This window comes from Protopterus annectens, chromosome 2.part1 (genome assembly GCF_019279795.1).
Source record: "Protopterus annectens isolate FY-2018-M chromosome 2.part1, PAN1.0, whole genome shotgun sequence".
In the NCBI taxonomy this organism is placed as follows: Eukaryota; Metazoa; Chordata; order Ceratodontiformes; family Protopteridae; genus Protopterus; species Protopterus annectens.
Genome location: NC_056729.1, coordinates 1974915286 through 1974940002, shown reverse-complemented (window position 1 = coordinate 1974940002; position 24717 = coordinate 1974915286).

Here is a 24717-nt window from a genome sequence, read left to right as displayed (position 1 = left end):
CTCCTTACTATTGGTATTGCCTGTCCGCTTGCCCGGGCGTATCTCCCGGCCGAAAGGAACCCCCCCCTACCCTGGCTCAACTACCTGAGGTCCCCAAGACCCAAATAAAGCTCCTACCGGGACGACTAACCACTGTGAAAAGCCCTGACCAGTAATTTACCTTACAAAAGGGGAAATTGAAGAACTTCCACGTAACCTAACTTAAGCTACAGGGAACCCCCCCCTACCCTGGCTCAACTACCTGAGGTCCCCAAGACCCAAATAAAGCTCCTACCGGGACGACTAACCACTGTGAAAAGCCCTGACCAGTAATTTACCTTACAAAGAAATTGAAGAACTTCCACGTAACCTAACTTAAGCTACAGGAACCCCCTACCCTGGCTCAACTACCTGAGGTCCCCAAGACCCAAATAAAGCTCCTACCGGGACGACTAACCACTGTGAAAAGCCCTGACCAGTAATTTACCTTACAAAAGGGGAAATTGAAGAACTTCCACATAACCTAACTTAAGCTACAGGGTAAATTTATAGCATATTTCTCTCGTTAAAAGCTAATAAGTATATCTAGTTCCAGGAACCTGGAAGTTGATGAAACTTACCTGGAAGACTGCTCTCACTAAGACCCTGGGGAATCCTGACGGTGAAAGCTAACGTCAGAAAGTTATCAAATAGTCCCTCAGGTATTCTGCGAACATTTACTCCTCCTTACTATTGGTATTGCCTGTCCGCTTGCCGGTATCTCGGCGAAGGTAACTCACAGTCAGTCAAGAAAAACTCAAATCTGTGTAATACTGCATAGCCTGGTAGATTTATGTGATCGTATTGGCTCATTTCAGCTTATTTCTACTCTGCAATGTACTGAGATAGTTTACTTTTGTTGTGCGAGTCTACTCTGTTTGGTAATGTAATTTGCGTGTATACTGTCTGATGATTACAGCCTTATACAAGTCATATTGCCAGTGAATGTTTATTTGTAAGACTGTGTATGGTTCTCGGACAACTAACACTGTTGTTGGTGCGAGACGACTTTGTGGCGTGTTTGCCTGCTAGTCGCAGAGGTACAAAGCTTAATACCAATGCTCTCCACGTGCCGCTGACGCATTTCTAGCGTCTTTTTACTTAGTTAAGTACAGGACAGGACCGAGGATATCTATAGCTACTATTAAGGTTCTGTATGCAATAATGGCACATACTTGGCCACAGTTGCTGTTATCTAAATAGTGACATGTTTTTTAGTTGCTGCTGCCGTAATCTAAGCATCTACACTGCACGTGTCTGCTAATAGGAAGCTGGCGGCTTCCTTTCTAACCCAATGTATGACCAATTGTGTACTGCATATTCTTATGTTGTTATAGAGAGTGCTCATTATAACACTGTTAACTGCTTTGAGCTGTACTTTGGTAGCGGGAAAAACCTAAACATTGCAAAGGTGCGTCATTCCAACTGACACACTGAATGGTTATTATCTGTTTGTGTCTGTGACACGCTCTGTTCTCACATTGATCTTTAATAACATTTGCTTACAGACTGTACTGAGGATTATGCTGCTTTAAACTGTGTAACCTTACTTACTCTAACATCCTATCTCCTTCCCTCTTATCACAGGAACCCCCCCTACCCTGGCTCAACTACCTGAGGTCCCCAAGACCCAAATAAAGCTCCTACCGGGATGACTAACCACTGTGAAAAGCCCTGACCAGTAATTTACCTTACAAAAGGGGAAATTGAAGAACTTCCACGTAACCTAACTTAAGCTACAGGGTAAATTTATAGAATATTTCTCTCGTTAAAAGCTAATAAGTATATCTAGTTCCAGGAACCTGGCAGTTGATGAAACTTACCTGAAAGACTGCTCTCACTAAGACCCTGGGGAATCCTGACGGTGAAAGCCCGCTCCTCTCCCTCCCCCCTTATCCCACCCGCCCCCAGTACCACTACATTTATAGCCAAAGCAAGCCCCTCCCACTTCCCCCCCCTGCAAATCCAAATCTCCTCTGACTTACCCTATTACTCCTCCCACTCCTAGGCCCACCCCCACCACCAATTCTAACACTATATCTCCCCCTACCTCCATCATGGCCAAACACATCTATTCCATCACCCCCTCACACTAATAGTACTCGTGACTCTCTATTTCTTAACAAAGTATGAAAACCAATCTCTGTTAGGAATCCCCTTCCATAAGCGCCATACTAACTCCAAATCCAACCACCATGTAGTTTCTATCCCACCTTCACTCTACCAGGGCAAAACTGTAGCCCCCAAAGTAGTCCATCCCACACTTTACCACCCCAAAACTCAAACTAACAAAACCAACATCAAATTACTATTTAAACTACAAAGATTCCTGGTTTACCTGAAAAATCAAATCAACTTAGATGGTGATATCCATCCCAACCCAAGACCCACCAATGTACCAGATTCTAACCCCACTAAACTAACCAGAAAACCTACTGACTCCCTTCTAATATTACATCAAAACCTAAGAAGCATTAACAATAAAATTCACAACCTACATGCCATGATAGAAACTCACTCTCCTGACATTATGTGTCTAACTGAAACATGGCTAAAACCTACCACTAAAGATCAAGAGATCCTCCCACCCGGATATAATATCTTCAGGGCCGATCGCATTAAGAAAAAAGGGGGCGGAATAGCTGTTATGTTCAGAAATACCCTGAGTATCCTTAGAAATCCGTTACAACCCCCTATTATCTCCAACCTAGAACTTATAGCCCTAAAAATATGCCTAAACACTCAAAAAAACATCAACCTCATAGTTACCTATATCCCACCAGGGAAGAACACAGAAAGCCTAGAGCAAACCCTAAGCTGGTTAGCCACCAACTACCCACAAGAAACCATAGTACTTGGGGACGTCAATATTGACTGGTCTCTCTGTTCTACCAACACTACCCCGCAACCCATTAACCTACATGGTTTTTCCCAACATATTTCATCCCCAACTAGGATAGGCAATAATCTACAAAAAGAAAGCACCATTGACTGGATCCTTACCAACAGAGACTCAAACAACTATACCACAGGTACCCTTCCCAGTGATCTCAGTGACCATCTAATAACTTATATTATTAAACATAAATACCTAACTTCCAACCCCCCCCGCTATATAGACTTATCAGAAACAAAAAGAAATTTATCCCACAGCTATTTCTTGATGACCTAAAATCCTGCAACTGGACCTTATTAAAAACTCTACCCCTCCAGGAGAGTGTGTCCCACTTCAACGACACTTTCCTTAAGATACTTGACGCACATGCCCCACATAGACAAATTAGATCCAAAGTCCGTATAGCTCCCTGGCTAACTAGTGAAACAAAAAACAAAATTAAACTCCGTGACCAAGCCTGGGATACATGGAGAGCAACAAAACCCCCCCAAAATCGTACTAAATTTCAACAACTAAGAAACAGTACCAAAACAGCCATTACCCAAGACAAAAAACAATACTTCTGCCTCCTCCAGGACAAACACCAGAATAACCCAAAACAATTCTGGGCTGGTTTTAACAACCTCCTGCGCCCAAGTAAAACTACTACCCCAACCCCCGAGGTACTTATTGAGAAAAGTCAGGAAGATGTAGCTAATACCTTTAACTCCTTCTACACCAAGACAATCCAAACTCTAGCCAATCAACTTACCTCCAATCCCCCATCAACCACAAAACCACAAGACACTGTCCCTACCCCTTTCACTTTAAAGCCAGTCTCTTCCGCTTACATACGCCTCTTAAAAAGCTCAAACCAACCACCCTTGCGGCTGACCACCTCCCAGCGAATTCTTACAAATTGCCTGATGTAATTGCTTACCCTATATCAATCCTTATCAATAGAACCATAACTGAAGCCAACATCCCCTCTATCTGGTAGATCTCTTACATCATTCCGCTTCACAAAGGAGGTAACTCCACAGAAATATCTAACTATAGACCAATAGCTATACTGTCCCCAATAGCGAAAATCATGGAAAGATGCATCCACAAACAACTTCTTCACTATTTAACCTGTAATCATCTCCTGTCCAACTCCCAGCATGGCTTTCGCCCCCACCACAGTACCACCATGGCCCTCCTTTCCTTTGTCGACTCCATTAATAACAATCGTAATAACAAGCTAATATCCTCCGCCCTCTTTCTTGACCTATCAAAGCTTTCATATGGTCAATCACCAACTCCTTCTAAACAACCTTGCAACCCTACATCTGGACACCCCAGCACTAACCTGGTTCCAGGCTTACCTCACTGGTAGGCAACAAGCTGTCCGTGGCAAAACAGACTATCAGGCCTACTCCCCAATACCATTCGCATTCCTCAAGGCTCAATTCTGGATCCACTTCTTTTCCATCTTCATAAATGACCTACACTCAGTCATCCCTAAATCCACCTGCATCCAATACATGATTCCACCTTGATCTGCTCTGATGTCTCTCTCCTAAATCTCCAAACTACCACTCAACACTGTTTTTCTCTAGTAGAAAAATGGTTCACCGACCTGAAACTCCTACTTAATCCAACTAAAACCAAACTACTACTATTTTCTCCCAACGTTTACTCAACCCTAGGAACAGAACTCACAAGTAACGACAATACAACCTTCCATGTTAAATCCAACAATGGGACTATCATAACCCCTGTTGCCAGTACCAAACTACTAGGTGTAACTATAGATCATAAACTCAAATTTGACACTCACATTACACAAACTGTAAAATCACTTAACAAAAAACTAGGATCCATGTACAGAATAAAAAACTATCTAACCCCAACTGCCAAATTAACTATTGCCCGCACACATCTTCTCTCCACCCTCCTCTATGCCTCCCCAGTCTTTTCTTTCCTCAACAAACGTGAACTTAACATGCTCTCTACTGCCTACAACCACATTGCTAGATTTATTACTGGATCCCCCTATCGCACCCACCATTGTCTCAACCTGAGGAAACTTGGCTGGTTGGAACTCCCAAATCTTCTTAAACTTAACCAACTCACTGAAGCCTGCAAACTAATCAACCAACCGGATAGAACTCCCTCACTATCTAGCATTTTGACCCCATATACTAACCTCAATAGCCTTCGATCATCCAACAGCACCCAGATCCGAACCATCACCGCTAAGAACTCAGGTGGTGATGCCCTCTTTGCCAACTCCATTGGCAAACCATGGAACTCCCTGCCAAACTACCTTAGAAGTACAACCTCACACCATCAGTTCAAAAACGACCTAAAAGAATATCTCAAAAAACAATGGCTATGCCCATGTCGTGAACCTGACTAAACATATATTCTCAACCCCTTCCAAATGTCCTAAATCTATCAACAATGGCAAACATGTTTATTCTTCTTGAAATGCTCTATTTACTATTTGTTTATAAGATACCTCAGCTATGTATAACCTTCTGTTTGCTCTGCTGTCATTTCAACAACTATGTAAAAAATTTCTCAATCATCGTGTATTTTGAAAAATGTACATTATTTTTTTTACTGTTTTTACTTGTATCTTTAAATTGTATTAACTACTATATTGGAGCTTTTCTCCTCGGGCCTCTACTGAAAAAGGATATGTATCCAGCTAGACTAGCCCGGTTAACAAATGGAAAATAAATAAATAAAAAAATTTGGTTATCAGTAAATAGACTCCTCTCCCCAGGTACAGCCAAAACTCCCTCCCCACTAAATGCCAACCCAGACACCCCTCTCCTAACTTCAAATACTTTTAACTCTTTTTTTACGAAACTATTCAACCCCTAGCTAGACAAATGAACACCAACTACTACCCCCCAAACAACCCAGCTAACTCTTCTTACAACTTCTCTCTAAAACCTTTATCTACTTCTTACATCTATAGACTCATTCACAAACTGAAACCATGTACACCTTCAGCTGATAAGCTGCCCTCAATTTGCCTCCAAAAAGCAGCTAAAGAAATTGCACACCCTATATCCATACTCATAAACAGAACTATCCAAGAGGGATCATCCCAGACATCTGGAAAGTCTCTCATATTATTCCACTACATAAAGGTGGCAACTCTATTGACTACTCCAACTATAGACCAATTGCTCTCCTTTCACCCTTAGCAAAAATTATGGAGAAATGTATTCACCAGCAACTAGTACAACATCTGTCTCTACACAACATTATAGCACACTGTCAGCATGGCTTTAGACCTCATCACAGCACCACCACTGCCCTTCTTTCTTTTATAGATACTATCAACAAAAATCGCAACAAAAATCTTCTCTCTTCTGCTCTTTTCATTGATCTCTCAAAAGCGTTCGACATGGTCAATCACTCTCTCTTAACTAACATTCTTGAATCTCTCTTGTTTGATAACCTAGCTATTAAATGGTTTAGATCATATCTTAGCAACAGACAACAAGCAGTCATATGGGGAAACCATATCTCTTCTCTTTTGCCAATTTCCATCGGAGTCCCTCAGGGCTCCATTCTTGGTCCTCTTCTCTTCTCCCTCTTCATTAATGATCTTCATTCTGCTATCCCCCAAGCAACCTGCATTCAATATGCAGACGATTCGACCCTTATTTGTTCTGCTCCATCCACTACAGAACTGATCTCACTTACCCAAAACATATTTAATACAGTTGAAACATGGTTCTTGGAATGTTTCCTCCTACTTAATGCCAAAAAAACTAAACTTCTCCTTTTCACCCCCACCACTCGAACCCCCCCATTAAATTTCTCCATCTCCTCAAACACTAACACTATCATCTCACCTGATTCAACAACAAAACTGCTAGGAATAACCATTGACAATAATCTCTCCTTCGATCAACACATTAACAACACCATCAAATTAGTTAACAGAAAAATAGGATCCCTATATCGAATTAAACCTTTTCTAACCCCAGCAACTAGAACCAAAATAGCCCAATCCCATCTCTTATCTTCCCTACTATATGCCTCCCCTATTTACACCAACCTTAAGAAAAACAATCTAACTAAATTAGCAACTTGCTACAACAATATTGCCCGTTTCGCCACTGGTAACCCCTTCAGAACCCACCATTGTCTTAACTTAAAACTTCTAGGCTGGCTCGAATTCCAAAACTACCTGCTAATCCCTCAACTCTCTACTGCCCATAGTATACTATACCAACCTGACAACACCCCAATTCTCTCTCAACTGATAATCCCCTATAATAATCTCAACTCCCTACGCTCATCTCATAAACTGATGGCCAAATCAATTAAGTCAAACAACTTTGCTGGTGACTGTCTTTTCACTAATACAGTAGGTAGACATTGGAATCTTCTACCTAGTGACATAACTCTGACTACATCCTTGCCTCTTTTCAAACAGAAAATTAAACTGTACTTTCAAAACCACTGGATCTGTTCCTGCAGCACACCTGACTAATTTATCTTACTTATTACTCTTACTCCTCTACTCCTTTCCTCTCTACTCCAACTCCTGTTTCTGATTCTACTACTATTAGAACTTTAAGTATTATACATTTTTCTGTAAAATTGTTGGATTTTAAGAACAGTACATTTCTTTTTTCAGAAAAATTGTTTCATTACTGTTGAATATCTCTCTTGCAATGGTATTAATCCTCATAAGCTGTTTTCTTAGTAATATATTTCTTATGTAATGTACTAGTAGATAGTGGAGCTTTTCTCCTCGGGCCTCTGCTGAAAATGGACTTGTTATCCAGCCAGACTAGCCCGGTCAACAAATGTAAAATAAAATAAAATAAAATAAAACATATGTCACATCTCAAAGTAAGGTGTTCTCCTGCAAAATAAAGATAGCAACATATCTTTCCAAGTTTGTCTTCTGTTACTCCAGTTAACTAAATAATAATAAAGTAGCCTATACAGTAACTAAAGTAATGATGCATTATGGGTTTAGTCCATTAAGAGCTAATAGCAGGAGACTGTATCTCCTTGAAAAGTTTTTTTTGGGGGGGTGGGCAACCTCAGCAGCAAAATAAAGCACAAAAAATGTTTTTTTGCATTGAAAAGTGTATAATTCATTACATCACAAATTGTAGGATTTATTACTGTAAGTAGTAATAGGGTTATTCTCAGTTCCAGGAGGTTCTTACTTATATTCACAGCAGCAGCAAGGTGATGACATCATTTTAGTACGCATCGTTTTTTTTTTTTGTTGTCCTTGGGATTCATTAACACCTACACTAAGTGTACACTCTTCTGAGTGAACAGACAACACAAGCATAACTCGCACCTTTGTCCTCCTAATTTTAGTTTTTCTTGCAGTTTTAAATACTGAGGGGGATTCATAAAGGTTACCACAAAGTGTAGATGACATGTACACTTAGTATAATTTTTCTGAGTGACTAGAAAACACAAAAAATGTGGGAGAGAAGTTCTTGAATACAGATTGTGTACACTTAGTTTATGTGATATTGAATCTGTTTTTTTTTTTACTATACATTGAATTTGTTTGGGGGTATGACTTCCTGTGCATGTGTGCCTTGTCTGATCAAAAATGCCTATTAAGAATTACCCTGTGATTGTTATTATCTGTACATTTCTTTCTTTCCACACTCCTCTACGGATCCCAAATATTTACTAACTTATGTAAATCAAACCTAAATAATCTTGAATCATCCTACAGCAAAATTGCCAAATTCACCACAGGCCTCCCTTGCAGAACCCACCACTGTGATGCACTCTTTCAACTCAACTGGCTAGAACTTCCTAATCTCTTAACCTTCAACTAACTTTCCATAGCCCATAAAATAATTCAGAAACCTAACAACTGCCCTGCGCTTTCCAACCTGATCAAATCCAATCCAAATGTTAGAGCTCTAAGATCCTTCAATAAACTAACATTAAAGATTACCCTGCCCCCCCCCCCAAACACACAAGGCCCTGCCCTCTACTCTTACAAAATTGCAAAGCACTGGAACACTCTACCTCACTCTATAACTAAAAACCCCAACTATCTTGAATTCAAACACCTCCTGAAGGCACATCTAGCTGATCAATGGCTCTGCTCCTGCCATACTCCTGGCTAACACAGCTCCTGCTGACAATCCTATCCCCCTCTTCCTAATCATTTCTCTTATTACTTCTCCCTCTCAAACTATCTCTTACCCCTCAGCCTCTGTTTCACATTCTGCACAATGCCTTTATTTGTCGCTTCACTTACTTACTTTCTAATAACATCTTCCTTCAAATAGCTAATGAACTACTATCTATCCCAGGCTAACTTGATACTAGTACATATCAGCCTGTGTCAGCCTCTAGACAGCTACTATCTATCCCAGGCTAACTTGATACTAGTACACATCAACCTGTGTCAGCGTCTAGGCACCTACTATCTAGCCCAGGCTAACTTGATACTAGTACACATCAACCTGTGGCAGCCTCTAGGCACCTAAATGCACTTCCTCCTTGTAAATACTGCAACTCTCTTTCTCAATATGAAAAGAATGAATTGCACTGATCCTTAAACTGTGCTAACTCTGGACACCCTAAATTCAAATTGTAAATACAGGTCAAACTTAAACTGTACTATCCCTGGACTCCATAAAAATTAAATTTGTAAATTCATGTCATATTTACAACTTTATAATCATTTTACTGTTTACTCTGCTGTATATACATTGTAGTCATTATTAGTTTGCTTATGTTGTTGTAGTACAAATTTGTTTCTGTATGTCAGGAGCTTTTCTTCCCGGGTCTCTGCTGAAAATGGGCCCCGGACCCAGTCGGACATTACCCGGTAAACAAATAAAATAAATAAGTAAAAATAAATAAAAAATTCTTGCATTGCATATCATTAGTTTGTTTTTACTTCATAACATGAATGAAATAAATCTTTTTTTTTCTAGTTCACCTGCCCAGTTATGAAGAGAATAAACGAGTGAATGAAAGATTAAATTAATAAATAAATGCTTTAAAAATTTCAGAAGAGTATTGAATGCGATAGATGTCTCCTGCATTTGCAGCTGTGTCTCATATGCCTTCCATTTACTTATAGAAATAACATACTACAGAATCCTCACTCTTTTTATATGTAATCTGTTTGACTACCTGTGTGGTTACAAGATGTTCATCAAAAAATGCTTGCCGTGGAATAAATGAAGCTAACCTTTCTACTGCATTCCCCATTAAAATGCAGCTCAAATTATATTCCAAGAGAAAAAAGGCTTCTTTTACAGCCTGAACCAATAAGCAACCACAAGTCAAACTGAGAACTAGCAAGTGCGGATGACCCAATACCTTCCCAGGTAACGGCAGATGCTAATTTGGTAAAATACCAAATTCAGGCTGTAAAAATGCAGCTTCAAAAGTGTAGAATCAATATCAAAAGTAACCAAGGATTTCAACAAAGTAGTGCAGTCCAAAAACAGCTTTATTCCAAAGAGTAAATCACAAGCGCTTTCTCCTGTTGGTAACGGGCTTTTTCAAGTGTACCAGTTAAATTGAAAACCATGCTTATATACTGTTAAAATCATAAAAAAACATGGTTAATTGGCTGCAGTTAATTAGTTAATTGTACGTTTCTGTTGTAAACAAATTATGAATATGGTCAACTTTTCCATATGAAATAATGCTTAAACCAGCGTGTTTCACCAAATACTGTTAAAATGCTCATATTAAAGCAAAAATGAAAGACAGTTATATTACATTGCTCTGAACATATTTAAAATGTAAATAACATTAAAAACAAACTTCTGAATGTGTCTTTTCCAGAAGTGTTAAAACCGAATGATTCCTAAACTGAATTGCTTAAAAACTTTCAGGTGCTATGCTGCGACAGAGACTTGTTATAAATGCGTACATTTAAATACTACATAAGAAACATATTCATGAATTAATCTTTAAATATAAAGTGAATGCCCAGTGTGGAAAGGAGACACTTAATGCAGATACTTTAATGCCATTTTAAATTATGCTAAAAACTAAAAAATGAAAAATGCAAGGTACAAGAAATGTGGTTGACCAAATATATTAAGTTGAATGTAGTGGAAAATTTGGGGGAAGATGTTCACTAATGGGGCTATTAAATAAGATAGTAAACATTATAACTTATTCCTTTTGGCTTTTAAAATACTAGCCAAGCTGAGCCCATCATCCAAACCTGGGTGTTTTGTGGCGTTCAATCTAATTTGCCACATAAGTTCTTTAATACTAAACGTTGTTTTACAGCCTTTTACAGCCTGGTTTTCAGGTGTTTGGCTGGGAGACAGAAGACAGCACCCCGAGAACAAGGAGAATGTAAAAAGAGGATTTATAGCAGACTGTAAGAGGCAGTAGGGACAAAAATGACATATAATTCTGATTTTTCTGGTTTGTTTGTGTTTAAAGGAAGAGTGATTTAGAAAACATCTTTAATGTTTTAGGTAGTTTCTTTCTATTTCTTAATCACCTTTACTGAATTATCACTTGTGACACAGGCAAATTTAAATTTATATAAAAGTAATCAAACTGTACCACCAAGTTCATGTTTATAAACATTATACTTCACATATATTGCTATATATCATATAACCTAAGCAACGTTACATAAATTATTCAATTTCTGCCTTTTTTTTAATAAGAAACATCTTTATTAAACCAACACTTATGACAAAAGCAATCATGCATTTATATAAATGAAAACAAACCACACCAATACAATCCCAGTTGCAAGCATTTTACATCACAAACCATACCAACACACTCCCAGTTGCAAACATTATACATAACTTATCATCTACCCAAGCATTTTCAGTCAAACATTATATAGCTCATTTAAGTCCTGCCTTCTTTTAAATCTCATCCCTCTTCTGTATGCATTGTTGCCACAATTCCCATTTTTCCTATGTAGTTTGCAACTACCCTTTTCTAAAGATCTCATTTCCAGTTGTTTTCTCTATTACTATATTCACTACTTCTAGTATAGTTTAGATTTTCATTTCCATTTTCTACTAATTGCTTTTTTGACAACCACCATAATTAAACACAGCAAGTCCGTACCATGTCTAGGCAATTCTGATTCTGCATCATAGTTCAGAAAAATCATCTCTGTCATCACACCAATCTGCCCACCCAGCATCTCTGACAGTGCATCCCAGAGGAAATCCTTAACATCCACGAAGTCATCACACTCCCAGAAAATATGTTCCCAATTATCCTTTTCTTCTCCATCACACCTCCAACATTTTCTGTCTACCTGAGCAAAAATTTTCTGGAGTCTACTTGGGGTATAAAAATATCTATGTAAACATTTCCAAGCAAAAATCCTAAATCTTCTAGAGCTTGTTGCATATTTGTGAGACATACAGATATCATCCCTTTGTTTCTTTGTGAATTGCTTACATCCTTTCTAACCTCCTCTGACTGATTCTTATAATTATCATGCAATATTTTATATGCTGTGCTAATTATTCCTTTTTTAATGGTAGCTTCTGTTATAGATTCTACTAAAAACTCTACCAGTACTGGTCTTTCACTTAGGACCCATATATTTATTTCTTTGTACCTATACTCTGACATCAATCCTTGATAGGGAAGGCAATCTCTAACCTGCAGTCCAAATAAGTTCTTGGGGCCTTCCCATTCTATCATGTTTCCCTCTCTAGTTACTTGCTCCCAATGCCTTAATTCCTTTGCCAGTTTTCTCCAATAAATTCCAGCCCCCTTAGGTATTGTCTATATCCCTAATTGCAGTCATCCCTATTGGCAGAATCTCCTTTCTCCATGTGTTGGCTTAGTTCTTAACATACTTTCTTCTACTTTATAGATAATATTCTGTATAATTATTGTTATTCTCCTTAAATACATGCATACATACAAATATTTCAAGCAGTGGCATTAAAAGCCCTTCTAGCTTGCCAATATACCATAACACTTGTTCCCATAATGTATCATGCTGTTCTTAATAATATCTAAACTAGTACTTGCTTTAATGTAATTTGGTAGTCTGTTCCATATATCAGCTACCCTGTCAGAGAACCAATTAGTACACTTCTCATTCCTATAGAATCTTCTACATAGGTTATCTGATGATTCTCTAGTTCTTTTTGATAACAATAAAACCAGGAACCTGGTAAAAGCACAAAACAATAAAACCAAAATCCTTGGACACCTTCTCAGCACCATAAAGTTCTTTTATTAGAGAACCAGACAAATAAGTTAAGCGCTTTCGTCAGCATAATCAGCTGACTTCATCAGAACAAGGTATTATACTGACAGTCACATGATACAATTTAAAAGTTTGAATTAAAGTGCAAATGCATAATAACATGTATATAAATAAAAATGCATCCAACATGTTAATAAAACACATGGATATAGTAGATATTCCTACAAAAATGTATTCATTAAAAACAAACAAGCCCAGGGAAGTTGATAAAAAACTAATAGCCTGAAACAACAAATATAAAAACAGTGCAGTAATCAGGAATGTCAAAACAGAATAAGTACATCAAAGCAAAAGTCTCATCACATCATGTCTTGTATGAGAGCAACCTTAGCAAACTACTAAAATTCAAACTATCATTTAAACCAGGGAAAGTAAGTGCATCTAGTCTCACTTGCCACCACAATTCCCTGAACTCGATGTATTCCTCCCAAGGACCACCCCCTAGGATCCTGTACCACTTTTTCAAGTACAAAAAACTTTAATCTGTGTCCAGGAAATTTGTCAATGTGTTTGAATAGGGCACTTGTATTGGTGCCAATTCTAATGTCCCTCAAATGCTCATAAATTCTCTCCTTAAAAAATTATGCTTGTTCTTTTTTTACTGCATTCTCCCTTGATTGTCATGACATTTACAGTATTCTAAAGAAGAACTGGCGTGTTTTTCATGGACAAGAGTGTATTTTAAGTAAAGTAGGGAAGGAGCCACATGTGATTTTTAGAAGAGGGTCATGTATTAAAAATCTTTTGGAAAGGAAAACTAGTGCTATTCTGTCTACTAGTGACCTAGGTACCATGAGGTGTGGATTTTGTGCCCAATGTAACTTTATTTTATGTTCAGATAAAGTTAAAATTAATTATACTACTATTAGATCGAAGGCCAAATGTTCTTGTTACACCCTAGGGGTGGTTTACGTGGCTTTGGCACAAATTGTAGTTGTAAATGTTTTTACATTGGCAAAACCAAAAGATGGCTTAAGGAGAGAATTTATGAGCATTTGAGGAACTTTAGGATTGGCACCGATACAAGTGCCCTATTCAAACAAATTGACAAATGTCCTGGACACGCATTCAAGTTTTTTGTACTTGAAAAACTGGTACAAGATCCTGGGGGGGGGTCCTTGGGAGGACTACCTCGAGTTCAGGGAATTGTGGTGGCAAGTGACACTAGATGTACTTACTTTCCCTGGTTTAAATGATAGTTTGAATTTTAGTAGTTTGCTAAGGTTGCTCTCATACAAGACATGATGTGATGAGACTTTTGTTTTGATTTACTTATTCTGTTTTGACATTCCTGATTACTGCACAGTTTTTATTTTTGTTGTTTCAGGCTGTTAGTTTTTTATCAACTTCCCTGGGCTTGTTTGTTTTTAATGAATGAATTTGTGTAGGAATATCTACTATATTCATGTGTTTTATTAACAAGTTGGATGCATTTTTATTTATATACGTTATTATGCATTTGTATTTTAATTCAGACTTTTAAATTGTATCATGTGACTGTCAGTATAAATATGGCTGTTAGCACTTTTTACCTTGTTCTGATGAAGTCAGCTGATTAGGCTGACGAAAGCACTTAACTTATTTGTCTGGTTCTCTAATAAAACAACTTTGTTGTGCTAAGAAGGTGTCCAAGGATTTTGGTTTTATTGTTTTTTTCTTTTTGATAACCCAAAACATTCCCAAAGGTAGTTGTCTCTAAATGCCCTATATACTTGAATAAGATCTCCTCTTAGATATCTATAAGAGACACTGTACAAGTTCAGATATTTTAGTCTTTCATAATAACTTAAATTTTCACATCTATGGATGCCCTTGGTATATTTCTGCTGTACTTTTTCCTGTTTACTTATGCTACTCTTGCAGGGTTTCCATATTGTTATTCCATACTCAAGTTTGGGTCAAATGTAACTAACAAACAATGACTTCATCATTTTTAATTCCCTAGACTTTATAACTCTTTTTATACAACCTATAGTTCTATAACAATCATTAACCAATTGGTTGTTATGATTAGAAAAACTCATAGCTGAATTTACCCATATACCCAGGTCCTTAAATAAGTCTATAGTTTCAATCACTGTGTGCTGCATTAAATATTCACCTTTCAGTTTATGTCTCCCAAATCTCATGTTTAGTTTTTGATATATTTATCAGTATATTATTCTCCTGTGCCCAAATGGTCAATTTAGTTAAGTTATTTTGCAGACATACCAAATCTGTAACACATATAATTAGTTTACCCAATTTCAGGTCATCTACATATAGACAGCAGAACACCTCAGATGAAAAAGGTAGGTCTGAAGGATACAATCTAAACAAATAAGGGCCTAGGACATAGCCCCGTGGGACACCCTGACTGTAACCAAGGATTTCACCTGTCCAGTTGTTGTACACTTGTCATGTCATATTTGTAAGCCATGCAGCTATTCATCTTATCAAGAGTACATCAATACTTAACTGTACTACTTTATTGATCAGTGTTTTGTGTATGACCCTGTCAAATGCTGAAGTTAAATCTATATAAATTACATCACAGCACAATTTTCATTCATAGCTGTTATTATATTGTTATAGAACATTATGTTACAGGTGGTAATAGATCTGTTTTCAACATACACATGCTGATACATGGTTTCAAGTCCCAGCCTCTCCAGTTCTGACAATAACTTACCCAATATTACCTTCTTCATTATTTTTCCACAACGTGAAAATAGACTTAAGACTCTATATGACTCTGGGTTTGTCCTACTCCCCTTTCCCTTGAAGACAGGTTTAATAAATGCATGTCTCCAATCTTGAGGAAGCTCCCCATATTTATATGACCTAATGAATAATAAATATAATGGTGCCGTAAGTTCTTGCTGAAGTCTTTTCATGTCATTGTTACTAAGTCTGTCTACTCCCTGTGCTTTGTTTGGATCCAGTTTGCGCAGTTATCTTTCAATATAATCTAATTTGATTCCAGTATCTGGGGTTACCTGGATGTCAGTGGGACAACTTATTACCCCTTTTGTGGAGCCAAACTGTTTTGCATAAGATTTTGTAAATATATTTATAATCTGTTGTGTTTAAGAATACATTTTACAATCTGCACACAGTTTATCAGTTTGGGCGTCTTTACTCCTTTCACATCTTATGTATCTATAAAAAGGTTTCCTATTATGCTCAATATCTGTATATAAATTTTCTTCAAAATGTTCCTGGTCTTAGCTCACACTACACGTAATCTATTTGTCCAGCTTGTTTATTTCAGTTTTCAAAGTAGTAGTTCAACCTCTCTTCCATTTCTTATATTTTTTGTCTCTCATTTTAATTAGATATCTTGTTCTTATGGAAGCATATCCCCCTGATGTTGTACACCTAGTTCCTGATGTCAGTCATTTTTTTGATTTTTTTGCACTCAAACAATTTCTTTTTCAAAACTTTCCACATTCCATCTGCAGTTTTTCAAATGAACACCTCACTCCAGTTAGTTTTACATAGTGACTGTTTTGCTTCCGTATAATGTGTAATTAACCTTCTGTGTGTTGGTTTAGATTTCAGTTTGGCAGAATTATCTAGCAACAAATTAACCTTTATAACCCCATGATCACTGCACATCAATGGTGGTAAAACTTGACTTGAAGTAACAGTAATTTCTTTAGGAACACAAACAATGTCTAGTATGCGCTGTCACATGGTAGATTTTTTTACAATATGAAGCAATTGTTGTTCCTGAATATATGTTCTGAATAATTTCCTTAATAAACTTTGTTGAATCAATATTGTTCCAATCTATTTCTGGTAAATTTAAGTCCCCAGCTAATATTATTCGTCCCTCCTGTGTTTCATGCAAGAAATTTGTGAATTCCTCTAGGTCATCTGCACTTGACTTTGGTGGTCTGTACACTCCAACAATTGTTATATGTTCCAGGATTGTCTTTATTTTCACAGTTACACAGTCCATAATATTGGTGTTATCACCAAACATGTAATAATCACAGGTCTCATAATTATCTTTAATCCCTATCGTAACACCTCCACCTGATTTTTTGTTAGAATGTTTGTTACAGTAAAAACATTTATACCCTGACAGAACTGGTTTCCAGTCATTTTTCTTTAACCATATTTCACAAACAATAACAACATCAATCTTTTGGGAACATAGTAAATTTTCCAATAAAAAAATGTATTATTAATAATGCTCCTAGCATTAGCTGCGGTGGTGGTGCTGCGGTAGCGTTGTCGCCTCACAGTAAGACGTTGTCCTGTTCAGTTCTCAGCTAAAGTGTCTTCTGTGTGGAGACATGGATGAATGGGCGTACCTTCGTTGAAGGTTGTGTGTCAGACCTGGCAAGTCGGTACGTAAAAATCTACTGCCAATCATTAGCGGACCAGAGTTCCGCTGTGGCAACCCCTAACCAGGAAAAGTCGAAAGAAGAATGCTCCTAGCATTAACAACCATCAGAGATGCATTAAAGGCCTACATCCAAAATCCCAGCCTCTCCTTGTTTCTTGAGCTTCCCCCCTGTTTCATCATCATCTCTTTTCACTTTGAATTATAGTTATTTGCTTGTGTTATGTAAAGGAGCCTTAACTGTGTAGCTCTGAAATACCCATTCAAATTGGGTAATCCCAATCCACTTATCCCACTTGACTCTTGCCATCTTCCCCTCCCAGATAAAGTCCTTCAGCTCCTTATTAATTGCTATCCACAACTTCTCTTCTGGTTGGTAAAAATATGCCTGACATGTGTGTAAGACTAATGGGACTAAAAACATTTAATTGCTTGTATCTTACTATCCATATCCCTATAACAAAGCTTCCATTTTCTCAGTTTTTGCATTATCTTTTGCTTAGTCTCTTCCTACATATCCATATCTGCCACACCAGAATCATTTTTAATCCATACACCTAAATATTTCATTTTATCATGACCCTATAACTATGGATATTGCTGAACCAGTTCATATGTGCGTAAATAATTTACTGCTATTGCCTTTGTATTAGCTTCATTAATTTTATACACCTAAAAGATCTGACACCGTCTCAAAATGTTCCACAACCCTGTAATTTCTCTTTTTAGTTTTGTCAGGTATAAAATTATATCATCTGCAAACAGAGTCATCTTTTCTTGAGTACCATACCAATCATATCCTTGAATTTCTGAGTCCCTTACTTTCTTTGCCAATGGTTCTAAATATAATGGCTAATAACCCTGCCTGGTTCCTCTGTTCAAGCAGAAATTATCAAAGAGGACCCCACCCATTATTATTTTTCTCCTCCAATCACTCATATGTCCTCCTAATCAACATCATATTTTTTTCAGGAAATGCAAATGCTTCCATTGCCTTGCTCATAAAGTCCCAGCTTACTCTGTCAAATGCTTTCTCTGCATCAAGATCCACCAACAACAGTGATATTTTCTTACATTCTGCTTCCGTCTGGATCATCAATGTTCTGTTAATGTTGTCAAATATTTGCCTCCCCTCCACAAAACCACATTGATCCATATCTATCAATTTTGACCTTATTTTGCCATTCTTTTAGCCATTATAGACGCAAACACTTTATAATCATGGTTTAGCTTTGAAATGGACCTGTATGAACCTGGATCTGTTGGGTCTTTACCATCTTTGGGTATTACAGCTATTAACGCTTTCTTCCAGGACATTGGTACTTCTCCTCCTCTGAAAATACTGTTAAACAAAACCTTCTGGAGCTTTATCAGTTTTTTTCCCTTCTAGCAATTTTACAGGAATACTATTTATTCCTGAGGACTTTCCTGTAGATTGGTTAGACATAACAATTTGTATCTTACCTCCTCCTATCCTAACCGTTAATAATTGAGCCTCATGTACCTCTAACCTTGGTGTATTTAATTCTTCCATAAACATTTCCATTTATATCTTTTCTTGATTTCCACATTTCTCTGCTTTATACAAAGTTTTATAGAATTTCTAAAATATTCTAATATCTCTACAGGATCTGTTCTTACCCTCCTTGTTATAGACTCCCTAAACTTGGTGACAGCACTTTTTACTTTCTGTTGCTTGAGTTGTTGTGCTAAAAACTTTTGTGCTCTTGTGTTATTATCAAAAAAACAGTTGCTTAGCAGCAGTCTTTCTAATATCATGTATATTACCAAGGTAATCCCTTATTTTCTGCTTAGTATTCTGCAGTTGATCATTATATTGTTCTGTGAGATTCCCCCTATTCTGCACTACTTTAACATTTATCAGTCCCTCTAAATAATTCTTCTAGCTCCCTTTATTTTATTTCCACCTTATTTTTAAACTCCACATTAATTTTATCCCACTCCCTAGCTATATTTTCAGAAGAAATTTCTATCCTCAGTAACAGCTCCAGAATAATCTCCATTACACATTCCTTAAATTCCTCTCTTTTCAACAGATGGGTTTGAAAGGTGCCAGTGTCTCATTTTTATTTACCCTGTGTTTCTGTTTTATTGGTGCATGATATGAAATAATTTTTGGGTGTGTATCAAGACCTTTAATTAAATGCACCTGTTCCTGTGAAATATAAATTCTGTCTAGCCTAGCCCAGTTTTTATATCTTGGGGAATAATATGTAAATTCCCTCCGAGCTCATATTATTGAATTCACATCTTCCATACCAAATATTTTCATAAATTTCTTCAAAATATACCCTGCTTCATTAAACTTTCCCTTCTGGGCCTCCCAGACACATCTTCACTGCTGCAAATCAAATTCCAGTCCCCACCTATAAGTAATATTCCCTGCTGAAAACTGATTATTTCTCCCAGAATTTTCTTAAGGTCCATTATAGCAGTTTTAGGTGGAATATAAATACACACCAGTGTAATCATCCTCCCTTGCAGTAGCACCTTAGCACTACTACAAATTTGCCATTATCTTTTTTATCCTCTTCAATAACTATTGGAGTTCCTCTTGCAATTAATATAAGTACTCCAACTTTCATTTGTCCCAGATATTCTGCTGAATGTTGGTCAATTGCTTTCATGCACAGACTGTTACCTCCACCTCATGTAGCAGTCATATCCTATGTAGAGAAACAACAAATGCAATATCTACATTTAACAGAGATTGCGCTGTCACTGTATTTGAGGTCCTACTTTTCTCCAGGTTGTCAGTTGACAAATCATTGGTGGCATTAAATCAAAGTACTATGTGATGTGCTTCACACTTGTCATGTATTTCTGTGCACCCAGCCTTAAAGTAGGATTGTTAAAACTGAGTAGCTGCATTACATTCTGAGGATCTTTGCCTCATTGCTGATAACACTTTTCTCAGTGACAATGCTGATGTTAATGTAATGTTCTTTCCATTTAACACAGAGAATTTTCCAGAAACATCTTTGTGGCAATTCTGTAAAAGAAGTACATGATTAATATCACTTTCAACAGATAAATATTCTTAATGTTTATAATGTATACATATCATAAGTATAACTTTAAATTATTTGTTTATTGCTTTTGTTGCCTGGGAAAGGCTGACTGGATGGAAATCCCAATTTCAGCAGAAGCCAGAGGGCAAAAGCTACACAAGGTAGACAGGAAAAAGTTACATACATGCATACATGCAAACATAGTGTGATGAATCATTTAAATATATAATAGTAAAAAAAACAACGATTGAACATAGCATAGTGAGGAAAAAGTGAGAAAACAAAAATACTGACAAATTACATGCAAACATATAATAATTATGGTACAGGCGAAACAATGATATGACAAATCATTCAAAGGTCGATCAGAATGAGTGTTTTCACTAACAAAGATTAGACCCATAGTATTTTATAATAGTAGGACAGTGGTAACCATTCTTAACAATATAAAGTTGAGGAGACAACAGTGCAGTGTATGTGGCCAAGTAAACATAACTGTACAGTATAAGACAGAAGATTACTGACCAAGTGGTCATTTTAGAGCAGGGTGGGATAGAGTGGATGAAGACAGTTTAGGGTATTAGACAGGTATGGTGCATGAGCAAAGCCATAAGACATTTAGGTGTTGCTTCAACAGTAATTTGAAGGATTTCAGCTTGTTAGTTTGAGTGAGAGTGAAATGGATTCCCAAACTTTAGAGAGGAGCACAGTGAGCCACCTACAGTGTTGTTTATTTATCTGGGTGCATTTACAATTTGTCAGTAGACTAAAGAACTTTACACTGGCATCAGTACTGGATAATATTGCTGAGTGTTTGGCATTTTTCGGGCTTGAAAATTAGACTGTTTTAGTTGTGTCAATATTAGATAGTGAGGCAATTCTAACCGATTTATCTGCTTTCATATCATGCTGTGATGAGATCCGTAAGTCATATTTAGCTATTTTGTTGGAAGGCTGACAAATATAGGAACAGCATATAAGAGGATGGGTAATACTAGAGTAGAGGCGATAACATGCCTAGCATGGTCAGTCAGGTAAGCTTTAACTTGATATAGGGTGCCGAGTGCTTTAACTTGATATAGGGTGCCAAGGTTTTCTACATTTTGCTTTATCATCATTATCATCATCGACTCCTTTATTCCCATAATCAACACGGGGGTTAAAGTGTGGCGTTAACTTTCTCAATTCACTGCCACTCTCCTACCTTCTCTGACAGTCAGTCCTTACTGTCGCAGCTCTTCTCTCACATAATCCATCATCTCTTTGCCAGATACCCGTGTTTCTTCTTGCCTTCTTCCTGTCTGTTCCAAATCTTCTTCACCAGATTGTCTCCTGCTTTTCTACACATGTGCCCAAACGTTATGTTGTTTGCTTCATGTGGTGGTCAAATGTTATGAGTTTATGACTTACAAGTTCAATTTTTGTTTGGTCAGAAGAAGTAATGGTGAAAAGAGGTTTAGCATCGGACTATAACTTAAGTGCAAACATAATAAGTTTAGTCTTCTTAATATTTAATGGTAATTGAGAGTTACAGATCCATGATTCTATGGGGTCAAAGGATTTCTATATCTGAGTTTGACATTATTGTAGGTTTTTGGCAATGGAGATGAGCTTAGAATCATCAGCATACTGAATAGTGCTGTCATGTTTATTTGTAGTATGCAGGTCATTTGAATAGCAAAGGACCAAGGATAGATCATTGCGTCACCCCTATGTTCACCGCGACAAATGGAGAAATGTAATTTTCCCATTTTACAGCTTAAAGTTTATTGCTGAGGTAGCAGTTCAACCAGGAGAGAGATGAGTGTGGAAGACCTAGCGAGGAGAGTTTGTGGAGTAGTTTTGGGTGAGATATGGTTCCATAAGCTTTTGACAAATAAAGGAAAAGTGCTGCTACTAAGTTCTCTGCATTCCTGTTACTGTCAATAGTGTTAGTAAACTGAGACTATGTATCTTAGGCTGGTATGAACCTAGCATTGAGCAGCGTATTACTATCACCAAGGATGATGCCACAATATAAGCAAAAAATGATTCATCTCAACAACTGTCTGTCTTTCCGGTGTTATTCTAAGGGAATACAATATTTTAGCCTGGGATGACATGGTTAACAGACCACTTTGCTTTGCCAGGAATGGGCTGCACCTTTCCTCCTAGGCTTTTGAATACTGGCTAAAACTTTATCCACCTCCACACTGCCTTTTTTTTAGTCAATGTCAGATTGACAAACCTACCAACATAGCAAAATCAACTCAACTGAACCTCAAGGTGTTACTACTCAATGCAAGGAGCCTAAATAAACTCAATGCAAGGAGCCTAAATAAAAAACTCCACTCCCTCCAAGCCCTCCTCACACTCAAGAATATAGACTTCTGTGCAGTTACAGAGATATGGTTTAAAGCTGCAGAGTGTACCCCAGTAGTGCAAGGTTTAAGTGCCTTCCACATTTTTAGACCAGTAACTGCACAGACAAGGGCTAAGGGAGGAGGTGTTTTAATATACATGAGTAACAAGCATACCTCTAGGGTGGTCAATTAGGATAATGTGTTGGAGTTCCTCCACGTGTAGATCACCATAGACAAAATCCTTCACCACATCCTAGCCAGCTGTAGGTCACACACCATGCCCCCAGAAACTCACAATGCATACTTGGTCCTACTGGTGACACTTACCATCCAACCCAAAATCCTATTCATGGGAGACTTTAATTACCCCTCTACAGACTGGAAATCCTGCATGGCCTGGGGTGTCATGTTCACAAATATGTGACAACGCACCAACCCACAATCTTGTCCTCTCTGGTAAGGTCTGACAATAAAACTGTCTCTCTCAAAATCAAAATCAACTCTGTAATTCTTCCCATTAAAACCAGTAATAGTTAGGAACTATTCCAAGGCAAATTACCTTTTATTAATTGATGGTTTGTCAAAATTCAGTGCCCCACCAAACCTGGAGAACACAGCAACCTATGTTGAATTGCTGTCATGTCAATGGCTACTTAGAGGCTGCTGTATTTACCAAAAGTAAGCTCAGGACTAGCCCTAGAAACAAACCACCTATTCACATCCCAAATTAAACAGGGTATACAACAAAAGGCAGAACAAAAATATGGCAAAAGCAAGAAGGGTAATTTCCATAAAGATAAAAACTTTCTCATCAAACTAAATAAGCAACTAAGAGGGCTAATTAGGTCAAGCAAAGACAACTTTGAGGTTAAGATAGCCTCCCAGGTGAAATATAATCATAAGACCTTCTTCAGGTATGTCAGAAACATCAAGGGCAGCTCACAGCAATGTGCTGAACTGGTGGTTAATGGTACCACATTCACCAAGCCTCGCGATATAGCGAAACTTTTAATGGACAAATTCAGTTCCAACTTTACCTTCAACCCCCCCAATAAAAATTACCCTCAAACATAACCCTCAGACTATAACTAAAGAGCATATACTTGCTGCACTCACTACAGCCAAAAGCATGGCCTGAATGGGTCCCAATAATATCCCAGGATGCCTCCTGAACAGTCTAAAATATGACTTATCAGGATGCCTGGAGCATTATTAAACTATAGTCTTAAAACAGGCTTTGTGCCACATGAATGGAGGACTGTGATGATCATCCTCCTACATAAGGGAGGACCATCAACATATCCTGGAAAATAGAAATCCATTAGGCACAGCCATGGAAAGAATTACTGTGAAAATTATCAACAAGGCCATAGAAGACCTCTAAAAACAGGATCCATCTCAGTTTGGCTTTGTCGAAGGAGGGTCATGCTTATTGAATCTGGTGGGCTTCTTTGAAAAGGTTACTAAGACAATGGATGAGAGGAAAATTGTGCATACTGCCTACCCTAAAGCATTTGATACAATACCCCACTTGGACATTTTCAACAAATGTATAGAACTTGAAATAAATCCCTTTATAATACATGAGATAGTTAGCTGGCTCACTGATAGGACCCAGGAGGTTTGAATGGGTAAGGCCATGTCCCCAAAGAGGCTGGTCACCAGTGGAGTCCTACATGCCTCTGTCTAACCACCACATTTGCATATAATTGCAAACTGGTAGCAGTCATTGAATCTCCAAGATGAGAACATCCTTAAAGAAGGTCTAATGCAGACAAACACTTGGTGCCAAAGGTATGACTAAAAATTCAATGTCAAGAAATGCATTATAGTATCTTTGGGGAAGCTGGTTATCCGGGTAA